Here is an 18,710-nt window from a genome sequence, read left to right on the forward strand (position 1 = left end):
CACATTCTTGTTCTTCACCGTAGCTGTGCTCTGGAAAGTCACCATGAACTTGGAATTAGCAACTACCGAACATTGCTCCCAGGGGAAACACAGGGTTAGGTTCTGTCTGGGAAGGCTCAGGTCACAAGAACTGCTGTCAGCTGATCAATGCATCCTCAGGTGTGCGGTTCTGCTTAAAGGCCCCTCATTTTAGACCCTGCATGTTGTTGACTCATTCACGTTGAACCCATGGCCAGCAGCACGGTAACTCAGGCCTGGACACAGCTTATCAAATGCACGAACCTCCTCCATGAGATGGCGCAGCTTTATTGCACTGAGAAATGTTAGCCCTGCAGCACAAGGCTTGGGGGACAACTTCAACAGCAAAATCACCTAGGTAATGTGCAAAAGTGCAAAAAAATAAATAAATAAAACCCAGTACCATGTAGATGGCGGAAAGAACACTTGTCTATACCACAACCACACCGTCCTGCCTGCTCTCAGCAGGCAACAAGCCTAACAGGTGGTTTGCATCCTTTCCACTCTGCACACGACCAAGAATGGCTGCGCTCGCACAGCGAGTCTGGATTTCCAGGTTCCAAATGAACTTCAGCAAGGAGGTGGATCTGCAAATTCAGAATCCATGAGAGATGAGAATTGACCATAAACAGTAAGAACCTAAAAGGCTCACTTGCCTTGAAAGGCTCAGGTGACAAATAGACACGCACCTCTTGAACACCCTGAATATCCAGCTGAACATATCCCCGCTGTGCCCCTGAGCAGGGCTTGCCTGGAAGAACCCCTGTGTTAGGGGAAGCGCCCACACATGGAGCTGGAGATGTGTAGGCTGCCTTGCCCTCACAGACTCCAACTCAATGCACAAAGCTCCCAGCAAAGCCGAGCACTCCTCAAAGTCTGCTGAGCCCACAGTGCTGGGGATGGGCAGAAGGACAAATCCCCTTCTCCTGCTTCTCTCTCCCATCTCTGATTCAATTCTATCACAATGACCTTGTTGTGCCCTTGAACTCACCAGGCATGGCACCATCCTACCTCAGGGCCTTTGCACTTGCTGTCTGCCCTACCCAGAATACTCTAGACATTCGATTGACTCCCTTCCTTACCTCTTTCTTGTTTACTCAGCGAGACCTTCTCTGTCCACTCACACTCACCTCTTCTCCTCCCCTTCCCTGTGGTCTCCCTGGCAATTATCACCAGCTGATGTTTGTACATCACTTGTTTTGCTTGTTCACTTATTACCTCCCCAATACATCAGCTGGGGGAGGGGTTATCTTTTCTTGTTGTATCTTCCATTTCTAGAAGAAAGCCTAGCACATAGTAAGCACTCAAACACTGTTCCTTAATTCAATGAATGATGGGTAGGTACCAGCAATAATAGTAGTTGAGTTAGCATTTTTGCACTAGCCCCTGTGTTGGGTACTTTATGGAAATCCCCAAGTTTTAACAGGTGCGCACTGTATGCTCATGTTATAGGCACAGGGGGATGACACAGCCTAATTAAGGGTAGCCAGCGAGTGCGAGATGGAGCTGGAACAAAATCCCCGCTTTTCCCCACTGTCAAGCCACCACACCAATTCTTCCCAAACTCGCCATGGAAAGGAGCAGTGGGTTGTTCTGTCTTCCTTGCAGTCCACGGCAGACTCCTAACAGGAACGGAAAACCGAAATGGGAAGAGAAAGAATCCCAATATGCAGCTTGTGCTCGGGCGTCCTGCCAGAAGCGAGGACCCAAAGGCTTCCGGGGCCTGTGCTACCCTCCCGCAGGCAGCGAGCCGCCGCGCTGTTTCCATGGCGGCTGGGGCCGGGGCTCCGGGAGATAAAGTCGTGATGCGCTTTACTTGCAGAGAACTTGAAAATGCCACCGAGCCACCTGCCTTCAGCTGACCCCTTACAGATGTGGCGGCGGGTTTGCTTATCCTCAGCTTTCAGGTTAAGAAAAATTACCTGCTCATCCTCTGCCTGGAGCGCTTTGCGCCTTAGCAGTGTGCCCTCCCACCCCTCCACCCAGACGGGGCTGCCGCCCCTGGAGCGCCCCAACCTAGTCTGTCCACCGCGGCACGGAGCTCGGCCACAAGCCACCTTTTTTTAATGTGTTTATTTACAATGTCACTTTCCTCCTTCTTTATGACACAAACTCCAAGAATGCCCAAACCCCAGCTCATCTGTCTCTCCCTGAGACCCAGCACAGTTAGGCCCTGCAAGGATTTGTTGAATGAATGCTGATGAAAGCGCTTACCTAAGGTCAAAAGCAGGCAAGCGCCGAGCCGGAAATCAAGTCCAGTCTTTTCGTCCCGCGCCTGACGTGTAAAAGGCGCTTTCTTGGAGTTCGGCGCCCGTGGAGCCAGGCACTGGGCTCCTGGCGCTGAGTGAGCGAGAGAAGACCCCCGCCCTGCAGGGGCTCAGGGAGCGCAAGCCCAGACCCCGAGGTCGTCCTCCCCGCCCCTCTGACCCCTCCTGTTGCTTTCAGCTGAACATTTCTACCCTCACAGCCTCACCGACAGCTGTGCTATCAGCTAAGCAGGGACTGTTACACCTGTTTGTAGGACTGACGGGTAAAGTGCAATTACATCTAAATTGCAAAATAAGCCAGGAATAATCCTTTGCTATAAGAATGTCCCATGTAATACTCAGGATGTACTTACACTAAGAAACAAATGCACCGTTTACCTGAACTTCAATCTTACTGGGTGTCTTTTTTGCCCCTAATTCTGGCAACCTTACCTCTTTCATGAATGGGAAAACTGGAGCAGAATCAGAACAGAACTTGCCCAGAGGTACTCCATCAGCAGGAGGGACCGAACGAGGTCCATGGGCCCATCCTGTCCGTCAGCCCGTGACCTAAGTAAGTCAGGACACCTGACACGCACTGCCCTCTTTACTCCTTGCTTAAACACACAGCGCCTCCGAGCCGAAGCCGGTGCCAGCTCCATTCGTGTCCGCTAAGGATCACCTCCCTGCCGAAATGACTCCTTGGTCTCCAGCAAGGCAGTAATTCCCATGACTAGATTTAATCCTTTTCAGTGTTTTTTTTTTTTTTCTGATTGTACAAATACATATTTATGAGGCCAGCTTTGTGGCATAGTGGGTAAAGCCACTGCCTGTGACACCAGCATCCCATGTGGGCACTAGTTCGAGCCCTGACTGCTCCACTTCCAATCTAGCTCCCAGCTAAAGGCCTGGGGAAAAATTGGAAGATGGACCAAGGGTTTGGGCCCCTGTCACCCATGTGGGAGATCAGGATGAAGCTCCTGGCTCCCGGCTTTAACCTGGCCCAGACCCGGCCATTGCAACCATCGGGGAAATGAACCAGCAGATAGAAGATCGCTCTCTCGCTCTCCTTCTCCTTCTCTCTCTCCCTCTCTCTTTCTTTCTCTCTCTGCCTGTCCCCCTCTCTTTCTGTGACTCTGACTTTCAAATAAATAAGCAACTCTTTAAGGCAACAACAAAAGAAATATGTATTTACAACATATCCACACAGTGGAATACTACCATCAATGAAAAGGAACAGATTCCACTATACATACAATAGAACACATGGTACTTTTGAAATATATTTATGTACGTAAGTTTAAAGAAATACTGAGGACCAAGAGTCTAGACACAGAAGTGTACCTTCTGTATGATTCTGCACGTGTCAAGTTCAAACATCGTCAAAACAAACCTCTGGTGATAGAAGCCAAAATAGGGCTTCCTGAGAGGTGGGGGCCATTGGGAAGGGACACATGGGAGCTTTCTGGAGCTTAATGTTCTGTGTCTTGACCTGGGTGTGGTTGTACCTATATATAAATATATAAAAATGTACCAACCTGTTCACTTAAGACTGTGTACTTTTCCCTTTTTAGGATATGCTTCAATGCAAAATGAAAAGCAAGCAAACAATGTAATATGTGTTCACTGTAAAAGTGCCCTGGAGAGACAAGTCTAAAGCCATAAGGAGCTGTGTGTGCTCACCACTGGGAGATACCACGAGCAGTGTTGTCCGAGTCGCCTTCCAGAGCTTTTCCCTACAGCACTGGCTTTCACAAGTACTTGCTAAGTAAGGGACCCAGGACCGGATGGCAGTCACTGGAGGTGCTGACTTATTTAGGAGTCTGAATTTCCAGCGCGTGTCTTTCACTTACCCAGGAAGCCCTGACACAACCAGATTTAATTTGAACATTTTTAGAGAAGCCTGCAACAATTAACAGCAAATAAATGGAATTAAAGTCAAATTGACTACAGCCTTTCAATGATATGTCTTAGAATTTGATTTTGAGCGCAGTAATGAATATTAAAGGAAAGCATGGCTTGGAAGGGCTCTTAGCACCTCATGGGACTCTGAGTGCCACCTACTGGTCACAGCCTGCCATGACGCCCCCATCCTGTGAACGCGGGACCTCCCTACCTCAATGCCCCCACTACGATGCCTCTTTTTCTCCCCGACAAGAACTTTCCAGACATCTTTGCTTCCCCATTGCATTGCACAGCTCATTACCACAGAAGTAGCTGAATCGATATCTGCTGAAAGAATGAAAACATGGTTGGATGGACTTTTTTTTTTTTTTTTGAAGATTTATTTATTTGAAAGAGTTACACAGAGGAGAAGGAGAGGCTGGTTCACTCCCCAATTGGTTGCAATGGCCAGAGCTGTGCTAATCTGAACCCAAGATCCAGGAGCTTCCTCCGGGTTTCCCATGTGGGTGCAGGGGCCCAAGGTCTTGGGGCATCTTCCACTGCTTTCCCAGGCCATAGCAGAGAGCTGGATCAGAAGTGGAGCAGCTGGGACTAGAACGGGTGCCCATATGGGATGCCGGCACTGCAGGTGGCAGCTTTACCAGCTACGCCACAGTGCCAGCCCCTGGACATTCTTTTTTTAAAGATGTATTTATTTATTTGAAAGGCAGAATTAGAGAGAGGGAGAGGCAGAAAGAGAGAGAGAGAGAGTCTTCCATCTGCTGGTTCACTCCCCAGATGGCCACAATGGCCAGAGCTGTGCTGATCTGAAGTCAGGAGTGAGGAGTTTCTTCCAGGTCTCCCATGCGGGTACAGGGGCCCAAGAATTTGAGCCATCTTCTACTGCTTTCCCACACCATAGCAGACAGTTGGATCGAAAGTGGAGCAGCCGGGACTCGAACTGGTGCCCGTATGTGATACTGGCACTGCAGGCAGTGGCTTTACCTGCTACACCACAGAGCCAGCCAAGGATGGACATCCTGGTGCCTCATTGTGAAATAAAGGAATATCCCTGCACTACCCACCTCGCTGACTTTTTTGGAAGAATGGTTAAGATCACCAGCAGTGGAGATCCTATGATGTGAGGGACTATGACAACCCAGTACCAGCAGGAGTAGGAGACAAATGGTGGCCAGGGTAAGCAGTGAGGCCCCAGAGACAGGAAACTTAAATGTAGAATGTCTTGATCCAGGGACTTAACAGGCACCTGGGAAATGTGCTTTTCCTTCTACAGTCCTGGCTCACAAGTCCTATCCCTAGCATCGGAGGAGTCAGGAACGGAGGTTTGTCTTGTCCTGGGCTCACTCGGAGATGAAGTGGTATTCTGTGCTGAACTGTCGTCAGTTTGGGAACAGACCGGGGTTTCTCTGTTTGCGGATGAGAGCTGACCCGTGCACGCCCCCTCCCCCAAGTTAGGGAGAGCGCTTTCTGCACCATCGCTGTCAGGCTGGCTCGTGGCAAGGTGCCCATCTGAGCGTGTCCACTGCTGACAGCATTTGACAAGCATCACGCCGGCCCCGCTTTTAGATGCCGCCAGCAGGGGCTCTGGGCTGCATAAAGGCAGCATGGTGTGGTGGAGCCAGTAGGGACAAGCGGTCAGAAGGCTGGGCTCTGCCACTCACAGCCTAGGTGACCTTGAGCAAGCCTACTTGCCCTAACCAGTGTATACATCAATTTTGCCCACGGAAACACTGTATAAACTAAAGCCCTGGACCCAGGGTGAGGCATAGCTATTAACAGAACCCCAAGTGAACATCATTGCCCCCGTGTTGGCTGTGGTTCTTACTGCAGTGGAGCTTATGGCTCCTAAGACCTAGTCCTACTGGCTTTTCCTATTTGAACTATACTTCTTCAAGCTTCACCCAGTTTTTCTTTGGGTGATTGATTTTTAAAACCAAATATAGGGGGCTGGTGCTGTGGCGTAGCAGGTAAGGCCACAGCCTGCAGTGCCAGCATCCCACGTGGGTGCAAGTTTGAGTCCTGGATGCTCCACTTCCGATCCAGCTCTCTGCTGTGGTCCGGGAGGGCAGTGGAAGATGGCCCAAGTCCTTGGGCCCCTGCACCTGCATGGGAGACCTGGAATAAGCTCCTGGTTCCTGGCTTCAGAATGGTGCAGCCCTAGCTGTTGAGGCCTTCTGGGGAGTGAACCAACAGATGGAGGACCTCTCTATCTCTGCCTCTGCCTCTCTGTAATTCTGCCTTTCAAATAGATACATAAATCTTAAAAAAAAAAAAAAACACTAAATGTAGTCTTTGTGCTGTATTGGCATTAAATACATGTAATTCTATTGCTTTGTTCTATATATATCAGCTATTAAATTTTTTAAAGATTTATGTATGTTATTTGAAATACAGTGAGAGAGAGAGAGAGAGGAGAGAGAGCTTCAATCTACTGGTTCACTCCCCAGATGGCTGCAATGGCCACAGCTGGGCCAGGCTGAAGCCAGGATCCTGGAACCCCATCCAGGTCTCCCATGTGGGTGGCAGGGGCCCACATGGCTGCTATGAGCCCAGAGGGCAGGGCATACCATTGCCACCAGGGGCACTGGGGAGCTGTCCCACTTCAAGGGCTGTGACGGAGGCCAGTGCAGTCTGTTTCTTTCTGAGAACGCCCTGGACTGTGTTTTCTGACCCCAGTGATTCTTCGTGCAGCCACATTTGTGACCAGGTCTTTCTTCCTGGACACAAGAAAAGGTGGAGTTCCTCTGCCCGCCACCCAGAGAAACTGCAGGTGGCAATAGCTGGCCTGTTCTTCTCTTTCTGACCTCATCACCCTTGCCACGCCTCCTTGCTGGTGCTGGTGCTCACTGAGCACATACTGGTAGTGGCCAGGTACTATGCTGGGCTCCATTCTTAAAAGCTGAGTTCAGGGGCTGGTGCTGTGGCATAGTAGGCTAAGCCTCCACCTGCAGTGCTGGCATCCCATATGGACACCAGGTTGTGTCTTGGCTACTCCTTTTCTGATCCAGCTCCCTGATAATGTGCCTGGAAAAACAGTGGAGGATGGCCCCCTGTACCCACCGGGGAGACCTGGAAGAAGCTCCTGGCTCCTGGTTTCAGATCAGTCCAGATCTGGCCACTGCAGCCATTTGGAGAGTGAACCAGCAGATGGAAGACTTCTCTTTCTGTCTCTTCCTCTCTGTAACTCTGCCTCTCAGATAAATAAATAATATCTTGAAAAAATGGAATTCAAAATCTCCTGATTGGGGCACAGTGTCTTCTCCACCTTGGCAAATCCTCTTCCCTGACCCTTGTATCTGCATCTCCTCACCCGGGCTTGGTCCTGGGCGCTCCAAGGCAGTGTGGACAGGTGCCGAGTGAGGGCCGGAGAGGAGTCGAGGAGGTCTCTTGCCCGTGGCCTCTCTGCAGGAGACCACATGGTGAGACCTAGTCTGGCGTCCCAGCTCCAAAACCAACTATGTGACTTCGGAGGTGCCCTTCTGAACTTCATTGTATAACAAATGAGATAACACATGAGGTAGGCTAGAAGATCTTTGAGCTCCTTTCTGGCTCCAATATTCTCATTCTCTCTAGGGTAGTCCCCAGTTCCTGGATGAAGCTCCTGCTCTGTTCTAATCTAGTTTTATAATGATAGCCCCCCCACACACACACACACAATGTACAAAACATGGCAGAAGGAAGGGAAGAGAGTTTAGCCAGCTTTCCGTCTACTGAAACATTTGTGGGCAATAAGCAGCGGGAAGCTGAAAAACCATCGCTCAGGGTTATAATTTCAGACTATCCTATGATTTCTTTTTCCTTGCCCAGCACCTGATTTCTTTTAGGCTCAGACTGATCTGGTCCAGACAAAAGCTCCCTGCTCATTGTCAGGACTGGCTCAAATTATTCATGGAATATCTACGCTGGGATGGTTTGGGTGATATGCATTGCAGATGTGTTATCCTTTCTGGTCTTTGCGAGCTGTTCGGGTAGGCTCCCTTGTCTCCATCCCTTCACCGGTGAACAAGGCAGATACTTCTTCCCTTTTACCTGACTCCGGGGCCTTTGGTTCTCATGCAGCACACAAGCAACAACAAACCAAGCAGACATGAAAAAAAAAAAAAAGATGCCATCTGATGATTCAACTCAAAAGGAATTCTGCAATTAGCAAAGGACGTGGATCATACAACATGCCAGTCTAATTGCAGTGCATGCAGATGTTTGCTAAATTAGATAAATATGGGCTTGCTGTCACTCTGGTACACAGATTGAGTTGTAAAGTTACAGAAAATATAGAAGTTAATTATAAGACAGGAGTGATAAACATGGGGTATATGCACAAGGCCGATTAGTGCTATTAACCAAGTACTCATCTCCTACCCGAGGAGAAATGTTACAGGATTCCCAGGCCCAGGGTCCAACTCCTGCAGAATGAACTCACTGCATTTCACAGGACATGAGAACGGTGCACGTGTCCTCTGGGGGACCCTGACACTCTGACTCGTTATATTGGCTCACCCATTTGCTCAAAGCACAGTGCTAGTTGGCTTCATGCACTGGCCTGGTGAAGAGAGGTGGGACCCCACCCATTCTTAGACCCTCCCTAACCTACACTGAGTGATACATCTATAGCTCTATGAGAGTGCACCTGTTAGCCTGCCAGAAATTCCATGCAGAGGTAAAAAGAGTACAGGAAGTTAACTGTGGGATCCCAGGCACTACAGGCAGACTGCTTGGATTTAAATCCTGGATCATCACTAGCACTTTGACAAGTCAGTTCAGCTTGCTGCGTCCTGGTTTCCTCACCTCTCTCATAAAGACACAATGTTTCCTATCTCTTAGAGTTGTCGCAAATATGAAAGGCATTATAACTTTTTTTTAGAATGAGACAGAGATAAAGACAGAAAAAGGAGAGTGGAAGTCTCCCATCTGCTGGCTCATTCCCCAAACGCCCACAGTGGTTTGGGCTTGGGCAAGAGCCAGGGACTCAATCCAGGTCTCTCATGTGGGCGGAAGGAGCGCAGTTACTTGAAGGGTCACTGCTGCCTCCCAGGGTGGACATCAGCAGGAAGCTGGAGCCAGGTGGGAGAGCCGGGATTGAAGTGATCCATGTGCATCTTAGCTGTTAGGACAAATGCCCTCTTGGAACTACTCTAAGTAGCACAAAGAACACTGTCTGACACTCAGTAAGTGAAGCGTTTCTTTGTCTTTGATTTTCCCTGTTCATTAGTTCACTCACTCAGTAAAATAAGATCCCACTAAGTGTAAGACTATGGTAATGACAACAGTGGGAGATGCGCTCACACACACACACACATACACACACACGTTCCATTCTCACACTGGAACATAGGAAGGCAATGTTGGTACCCAAAGAATGGCAGTGAAGTAATACGTGAGACATAGGAGGGAACTTCAAAAAAGCTTGTGGAAAATGGAAGAGATAAGTATTTTGATACAAAACTTGAAATCCATGCACAGCTTTTTCATAATATGCATTTCCATGAACTTTGCAAACTTATGCATGGATTTTCAACTTTTTTTTACCAGAATAAACTTGTCTTTTAACTTGTTGAAGCAGCCCAGGACTACTGAAGTGTTACAGGCATGCTCCCGGGTGGCTTATTGCTGCAAGGCAACTAGAGAAAGTTTCACTGGGGGCAGGCCGCTCCAGCGAGGCTGTGATGAAACTGTTTTTGGAGAGGAGGTTGGATGAGATGGTTTACAATATTTTAGGCAGAGGATAACTCATGCGCAAAGACAATGAAGTCATAAAATCCAAGGCGACATCAGGTTATTGCAGGAGGTGATGGGCAAGACTGGAAAGAAGTTGTGCAGTCTGCCTGGGGGGAGGAAGCTGTGTTGGCATCAAGCCCTGCGTTGTGGCTTTATCCTCTGAGCCACAGAGTCACTGGGAGGCTCTAACTGAAACATGTTAGGCCAACCAGTGTTAAAGGAAGATGGATCTGGCAGCGTGCACAGACAGGATGGTGATAAAGGGAGCTGAAAGCTACTGCCCTGGTCCAAACGTGTGATCGCAAGGCTAGGACGGGACAGAAAGGTAGGGATGCAAGGAACACTGGGACAACTTGGCCAGACACGGTGACTGAGCAGATACACGGAACAGGAATAGAGCAGAAGAGGAGATGCTGGCAAAGTGTTGAACTTGGGTAGCAAGCCTGGGGAAGGAGGCAGACCAGTCAGCCAGGATTCTGTTCCTAGGCACCCAGCACATTTTCCAGACGAGGGTGTCTGTTGTGGGAGGCAGCACAGGGCAGGAGTTCTGAACATGGACTTGGGAGTTGCACAGCCGGGGTCCCCGGCTAGCAGTGTTATCCTAAGCAGGTTTTCACTTTCCAAGGCTTCCATTTGCCTCTTTGTAAAGTGAGGATAAGAACATCACATGCAGGGACAAGTGTCTGGCACAGGGGTTAAGTTGCCATTTGGGACACTTGCATGCTGTGTCAGAGTGTCGGGTTCCAGTCCTGGCTCCTCCACTTCTGACCCAGCTTCCTGCTATGTGTGTCCTCAGAGGCAGCAGACTTTGACCCAAGCATCTGGGTCCTTGCCACCGTGTGGGAGACCTGGAGGGAGTTCCAGGCTCTGAGCTTCAGCCTGGTCCCTCTCTACCTGTTGCAGGCATTTCAGGAATAAACCAACCAGTAGATGGAAATTTTGTGTGTGTGCGTATGTCTGTCCTTCTTTCTCTGCCTGCCTTTCAAATAAAATTTACAAATTACTTAATTAAAAATTTTAAAGGTTTATTTGAAATGTAGAGTGACAGAGAGAGAGAGAGAGCGAGCTTCAATCTGCTGGCTTACTCCCCAAATGGTCTCAATAGCCAGAGCTGGGCCAATCTGAAGCTAGGATCCAGGAGCTTCTTCTGGGTCTCCCATGTGGGAGCAGGGGCCCAAGCACTTGGGCCATCTTCTGCCGCTTTCCCAGGCATATTAGTAGGGAGCTGGATTGGAAGTGGAACAGCCAGGATTTGAAGCGGAGCCCTTATGGGATGCCCTCACTGCAGACAGTGGTTTTACCCACTATGCCACAGCACTGGCCCCACTTAATTAAAAATTTTAAAAACACATCATACTAATCAGGGATATTACAAAGATTAAATGATATAGTGTGAGGTTAATATAAAGACATCTGTGCAGTTCCTTCCATATAGGGAGCTCTTGGGAAATCCTGAAAAAAAAATTAAAATTAGGGGCCAGCACTGTGGCAGAGTGGGTAAGGCCACAGCCTGTGATGTCGGCATTCCATGTGGGCACTGGTTCAACTCCTGACTCCTCTGTTTCCAATCCAGCTCCTTGCTAATGTGTCTGTGAAAGTGGCAGAAGACAGCCCAAGTACTTGGATCCCCGCACCCATGTGGGAGACCCAGAAGAAGCTCCTGGATTGGAGTAAGCCAGCAGATGGAAATCAATCTCCCTCTCTCTTCCCCTCCCTCTCTCTCCATCCCTCTTTTTGTCTCTCCATCTCTGCCTCTCTAACTGCCTTTCAAATAATAAATAAAACTTTTTTAAAATTAAAATTAAAGCCAAAACAATAAAAATTAAAATACTTTGTATTAAAATTCTCCTGAATATGTTTTTTTCATGTTTTGATGATTCAGAAGCTCTTCCTGGATTTTTTTTAAATTTTACTTATTTATTTATTTACGAGGCAAAGAAGCCAAAAGCCAGGAACTCCATCCAGATCTCCCACGTGGGTGACAAGGGCCCAAGTACTTGGGACATCCTCTGCTGCCTCCCCCAGCACATCAGCAGGAAGCTGGATGCGAGGCACAGCAGCCAGGACTCGAACCAGCGTTCCCATATGGAATGCCAGCGGTGCAAGTGGCAGCTTAGCTGGCTGTGCCACAATGCCAGCCCTCTCCCTAGATCTTGCAGAAGCACCAGCATACAGTGCTGGAGGTGCACAAAAGTGCTGGCTGCTCACACCGATCGCCCATAGGTCGGTCAGAGGAAAGATAAAACAGCTCACTGTATTGATTTGGAGTCAGACAGAGGGAGAGCAGTGAGCAAGAATCCCAAATCCTTCTTGCTGATGGACTCAAAGGGGAAAGCCGGGTAAATTTCTTGCAATTTTCACTAAGCACACCATCATTTTTCTTCTCCCACCTCCCCAGCAGTGCTATCTTTCACATGCCTCTCCGAATTTCCTGTAACAAAGGTTTCAGAGACCATCCCAGGGGCTGCTGGCCAGCCAGCTGGTGTGTGGATTTCAAAGGCCTATTGACACAGCTGCATGTTGCCATGGGGCTGGGCCGGGCGGAGGCCAGGTGCCAGGGGGCAGTTCTGTCTGCAAGGCTTCAACCACACCTTAAGAACAGCAGAGCCCACCCCACAGGCAACATTAAACCCTTCCAGACCTCGGAGTACTGTTATTCAGTCAACAAAAATTCAACATACAAAAATCAAACTGCTTCTACCAAATGGGCCCCTGGAGTTTGGACAGTATAGACCTGAATCTTGGCCTGATCTACTTTCTGTCACTGCAGAGCTCTGCTCACAGTGTCGCAATGCAGGCAAGATTTCCCTTTAGCTGAACTGCTGGCTACTTTTCCAAAGTACCCTGTACCTTCCATGATAATCCTGTAAGGGTCCAGAGAGACAGAAAGACAGCAAGCTGTGGAGTAGGGGATTGATCCTGGTCTATCAGGCTTCAAGACCTGGGCTTGTTCTGGTTTCCAAGGGGAGCCCAGTGTCAGCACAGCACCATGCTACATTAGGAGACTTGGGTCATCAAGTCCCAGGGGAAACAGTGTGGCTCAGAGGAGCTGGGTGACTTATCTAAGATCACACAGCAAATGACTGCTCCTAGCAAGAGCCTTGATCCTATTATCAAGACTGTCTCCTTATCATCAAACAGCAATTTTTTTTTTATTTGACAGATAGAGTTAGACAGTAAGAGAGAGACAGAGAGAAAGGTCTTCCTTCTGTTGGTTCACCCCCCAAATGGCCTCCACCGCCAGCACTGCACCGATCTAAAACCAGGAGCCAGGTGCTTCCTCCTGGTCTCCCATGCGGGTGCAGGACCCAAGCACTTGGGCCATCCTCCACTGCCCTCCCTGGACACAGCAGAGAGCTGGGCTGGAAGAGGAGCAACTGGGACTAGAACCTGGCGCCCATATGGGATGCCGGCACTGCAAGCAGAGGAATAACCAAGTGAGCCACGGCGCCGGCCCAGAATTAACATTCTCAAATGATATCCCCACATATGTTGCCATGGCTGGTCCCACACCATCAGTGGACTCTTTGTGCCACAGATATGGACAGCTCCTGCTACAGAGTGGGGAAACCGAGGCTCAGAGAGGTCGCAGCTTACCCAAAGTTACAGAGCTGCCAATTGCCAGAGTCAGGACTAGAGCTGCAGTCTTTGAAACTTCAGCCAGTTGGCAAGTATTCACCAAACGCAAACCTATGCACAGGCCTGCACTTAGAGCAATTAAGATGTGTGCACTGGGAGCAGAGAGCAACAGAGGCAGTCGTTAAATAGGGCTAATAAACAAGACAAGAAACCTTAAATTAGGATGCATTTATTACTCCTGGTAAGAAATAAGAACATATTATCTTAAAGCATTTTTTTTTATTTTGTCTTCAGCATGTCTTTCTCAAGCATTTCTGTACCTTAAGTCCTCAAGAAAATAAAGATAAAGCAGGTCAGTGGTTGGAAGGCTTCTAAAGACGCTGGACATTCCTGAACAACTGGGCACTGAACACATCGGCCCCTGCAGTAGGGGTGGGGGACACAGATTTTGTGTGTCAGAAGGAACAGTCACCTGGCTACAAAGACTTAGATACAATCTGGCTGCTGGGATTCTCCCCGGAGTGGCTGCAACAAGCTCAAGTAAAACCAAGAACAAAGGGTAAGCATTTGGCCTGCTGGCGAAGACACCGATTGGGTGCCTGCATCTCGTATCAGAGTGCCTGGGTTTGAGCCCTGGCCTCTGCTCGCCCTCATCCTGGGAGGCAGTAGATGATGGCTCTAGCAGTCGGGTCCCTGCCATCCACATGGGAGACCTGGATTGAGTTCCAGGCCTCCTGCTTTGGCCTGGCCTGGCCCAGCCCCATCCGTTGTGGGCACCTGGGGGAGTGATCCAGAAGATGGGAGTTATCTCTGTCTGCCTTTCAAATAAATATGTTTAAAACCGTGTGCATTTGTATTGGTTTGGATACTATGTATTGTAACAATATATTGTACTATGTATTGTAACTATGTATTATAATATATAACAGTATCTGTTATTTATTTATTTGGAAGTCAGAGTTATAGAGAGGCAGAGGTACAGAGAGAAAGAGAGGTCTTCCATCCTCTGGTTCAATCACCAAATGGCCACAACAGCCAGAGCTGGGCTGATCCAAAACCAGGAGCCAGGACCTTTTTCCGGGTCTCCCACATGACTGCAGAAGCCCAAGGCCTTGGGCCATCTTTTACTGTTTTCCCAGGCTGTAGCAGCTGGATCCAGAAGTGGAGCAGCTGGGACTCCAAACAGCACCCACAGGGGTATCGACACTGCAGGCAGTGGCTTTACCCACTTTACCACTGTGCCATAATAGCTATCCCAATAATAGCTATTATTGTCTATTCACCTTGAGGTAGGCATTGTTCACCCACTGTCTCACCGAATCCTCATGAAAACCCTTCAAGGTATATGTTTTTTTTTTTTTTTAATAGGCAGAGTTAGATAGTGAGAGAGAGAGACAGAAAGAAAGGTCTTCCTTGCGTTGGTTCACCCCCCAAAATGGCCACTAAGGCCAGCGTGCTGCGCTGATCTTGAAGTCAGGAGCCAGGTGCTTCCTCCTGGTCTCCCACATGGGTACAGGGCCCAAGCACTTGGGCATCTTCCACTGCCCTCCCGGGCCACAGCAGAGAGCTGGACTGGAAGAGGAGCAACCGGGACAGAATCCAGTGCCCCGACCAGGACTAGAACCCAGGGTGCCGGTGCCACAGGTAGAGAATTAGCCTAGTGAGCTGTGGCACCGGCCAAGGTATGTTTTAATTAGCATTTTAGTGAGGAGTGGGAGGAGGAGAGGTTCAGAGAAGTTAAGTAATTTATTTGAGGCTGCATTTCCAACCCAGCTCCCTGCTAATATGCCTGGGAAAGCAGTGGAAGATGGTCCAAGTGCCTGGGCCCTTGCATCTGTGTGGGAGACCCGGAAGAAGCTCCTGTCTCCAGGCTTTGGATAGGCCCAGCTCTGGCCATTGCAGCCATTTGTGGAATAAACCAGCAGATAGAAGACCTCTCTCTCTCTCTCTCTGTAACTCTGCCTTTCAAATAAATAAATCCTTAAAAACTAAATAAAAAATAGAAAAGCACTGAGCTAAAGTTAAAAAAAAATCTGCCACTTTAAAAGGGATGACAGTTTTAAGCTCATTTTTCTACCATCATAAAGCACTGGGTATACATCAGGCATTGAACTTGGCACTGATGACAAAAAAAGATTCAAAGCCAAGGTTTCTTCTGCTGTTGGTGGAATAACGTTCTAAACTAAAACCTTACTCAACCAGCCAACAGTTATCAAGCCCCTGATCTGGGCCAGCCACTTGATGAGCCACTGGAGAAACTGAGTGATGAGGAAGTCCCTCCCCCCTGCCCTCCAGGAGCTCACAGCAGTGTAGAAGGGAGGTGTCTGTAACAGAGGTGCAGGCACGGGGTTACGGTCAGGAACAGGATGTGATGCACCTGCCCGGAGGGGATCCACAGAGTCACCTCTCACACCCGGGCTGTAAGCAAAGAGCAGTAAGCAGTGATCAGGGAGATTCTAGGATTCCTGCATTACTTTCATGTAATAAATTCCTGCCCCTTCTGGCATGAACTTGTCTATACATTTCTTTAATGTCCTGAAACCCGGGCAACTGAGTTCTTAGCAACTCATCGACAAGCACTAGATTACATGACCCTTAGCTGTGTGACAATTTTAAGATACTATGTGCAGTAATTAGGACAAAACTAATCAGACTCCCCAAGGCACTTAAAAAAAAAAAAAAAACAGAAGCGGTTATTGCTCAATAAATGGTAGCAACTGTTGCTGGTGGTGCGTTTAGCGTGCAAATACCCCTCCAAGGTTCATCAGGATGTGCACAAGCTCAGGAGGAGTTTCCAGAGATTTTACACACACACTGAAACAAGCTCTGACCAAGGCTAGCACCACAGCATCAGCACAAGCCAGCTCCAGGCTCTCCGACTTTCAGGGTCCCGTCCTTGTACCCATCCTCTGCAAATCCTGCCCAGAATGGACCCAACACAGTTCCTTTGCAGACAGAGTAACCAACTTGTTAGAACCAGGGAGGGCTCAGATCTGGTTGTGCACAGCTGCAATCCAAGGCAGGACAGGGAGATTTGTGCGAGTTAAAGCTTTTGACAGCTGCTTTGTGGCTGTGATGACACATGCTGTACAAAGAGCACACGCCTGAATTGCCCCACTGGCGATTCAGAAAACAGAGCTGCTGATACAAGCACCTGGAGGCAGGGGCAGTGATAGAAAAGATCCAGGGGCCAGCATTGCGACATAGCAGGTAAAGCCACAGCCTGCATCCCATCTGGACACCAGTTCAAGTCCCCGCTGCTCCATTATGGATCCAGTTCCATACAAATGCTCCTGGGAAAGCAGCAGATGGCCCAAATCCTTGGGGGAAGCTCCTGGCTCCAGCCTGGCCCAGCCCTACCTGTTGCAGCTATCTGGGAAGTGAACCAGTGGATGGAGATCTCTCTGTGTCTCTACCTATCTCTAACTCTTTCAAATAAATAAACCTTAAAAGAAAAAGCCAAAGACTCATTAGCTGTAGCAGCTCCTATCAACCCCTCAGCCTACGTTGCCCATCGGGGAAAGTCTCGTCTGCTCGGTTCACACCCAGTGTGGGACGCTTTGGCGATGATGGAATGGGAGATGATTCAGTAATCCCGAATATCACCTTTGAAATGAGGTACCTCAGATAACGCCCATCTTTCCCGCTTACCTTTGATATCCTTTTCATAATACCTTATTTAGTGCTGGCTGCGTTACACAATGTATCAACCCTCTGAGTTGTGCAACCTATGAGGGTGGCAGCAGACAGTGGAAAAACTGGTCTAACTTCAGTGAGACACAGATTACACAACATGGTGAACGAAAAACAGAAGCAGATGCACACACAGTCCCTTGGATTATATAACTAATAACTGGCCAACACATTGGATGGGGAAATGGGCTCTCTCCTCTCCCTTTCTTCTTGGCTGTGCACGAGACCTGTAAGTTTCCAATAAATCTCTTTCCTCTACACTGCATTGGGCATTTCAAACTGATACATCACAGTTTTGAGAAATGTTTCAGCTTGATTTCTCTTTTTGTTACCTTTGCATGAGGGCGGCTAAGACTTCAGAACCATATCATTTTCCTCTCAATAGAATCCCTCTTCATCACATTCAGTGAGTTTGATGATCATTTCAGTCTTCAAAAAGACATGGCAATTGTCACTAAGCTAGAATTACATATCCCACTTTTTCTACTTTTTTTTATGTTGGTGGAATGTTAAAGAATTTAAGCACTGACCATTATGCCTTCATGGCAATTTTCATGGGAATGGTATACATGAGCTGGAAGCAGGTAGAAGTGGATTATAAATTTGTCTCTAAGCTAACTTAGCCATCATGTATACCTGTGTGTGCCTCAGTCTTCTTCTCTGTAAAGTGGACACCCTATCCAGCGAAGCAAGTGAGGTCTGGTACCAAGCACAATGGAAAGCCCAGAGGATGGCAACAGACTTAGCCTTGTCCCTTGCCATAAAAGGTCGAGTTTGTTACTTTACAATGCTGTGCTCTGCTTTCTAAGTCCTAACCCTTGTTCTAACAACTGTGTTGAGTAGGAAATGAGAGGCCATCTTTGAAGTGTCCCCATGAAGTGTCCCGAGCGGTGGCTGCTCCCTGCATCACTTAGACACCTGTGGCATGAATGGTCTGAAATGCGTTAGTTGCTTCCTCTGAACGTACAGATTGGCTGTTTCTCAAGAGTCCCTTTAGAGGGAACTTGTGGGGGAGGGGGCAGTGTTGTGGCACAGCCCCTCCTGTGGGTTGGCATCCCCTAAGAGAGTACCCCAAGCTGCTCCACTTCCAATCCAGCTCCCTGCTACTACACCTGGGAAAGCAGTGGAAGATGGCCCAAGTGCTTGAGCCCCTGCTACCCACGTGGGAGACCAGGATGGAGTTAAGGGGGTCGTAGCTTCAGCCTAACCCAGTGGCCATGTGAGGGAGTAAACTAATTATAGAAGATCTCTATCTCTCCTCTGTCACTCTGCCTTTCAAATTCATTTTAAAGAATTAAATCTTTTACAGGAATCCTGGTCCGCTGGACTCCCGGGGTGTGAAAGTTTGGGCTGGAGTGGACGCGGCTGAATCAGAGCATGCCTATGAGTGCTGATGGCTACAGCAAACACCACCTGCCCAAGGCCTGAACACTTGCCTGCGACTCAGCTAGCCATGCGGGGAGGACAGGGATGGGACAGTGCTGACAGGTGTAGGCACTGTCCCTGCGCATGCTCAGACCCGTTCGGCTGCTCGCCCTTGAGGTCCCCAGCGTT

The sequence above is a fragment of the Oryctolagus cuniculus genome, chromosome 1 (assembly GCF_964237555.1).
Source record: "Oryctolagus cuniculus chromosome 1, mOryCun1.1, whole genome shotgun sequence".
Classification (NCBI taxonomy): Eukaryota; Metazoa; Chordata; class Mammalia; order Lagomorpha; family Leporidae; genus Oryctolagus; species Oryctolagus cuniculus.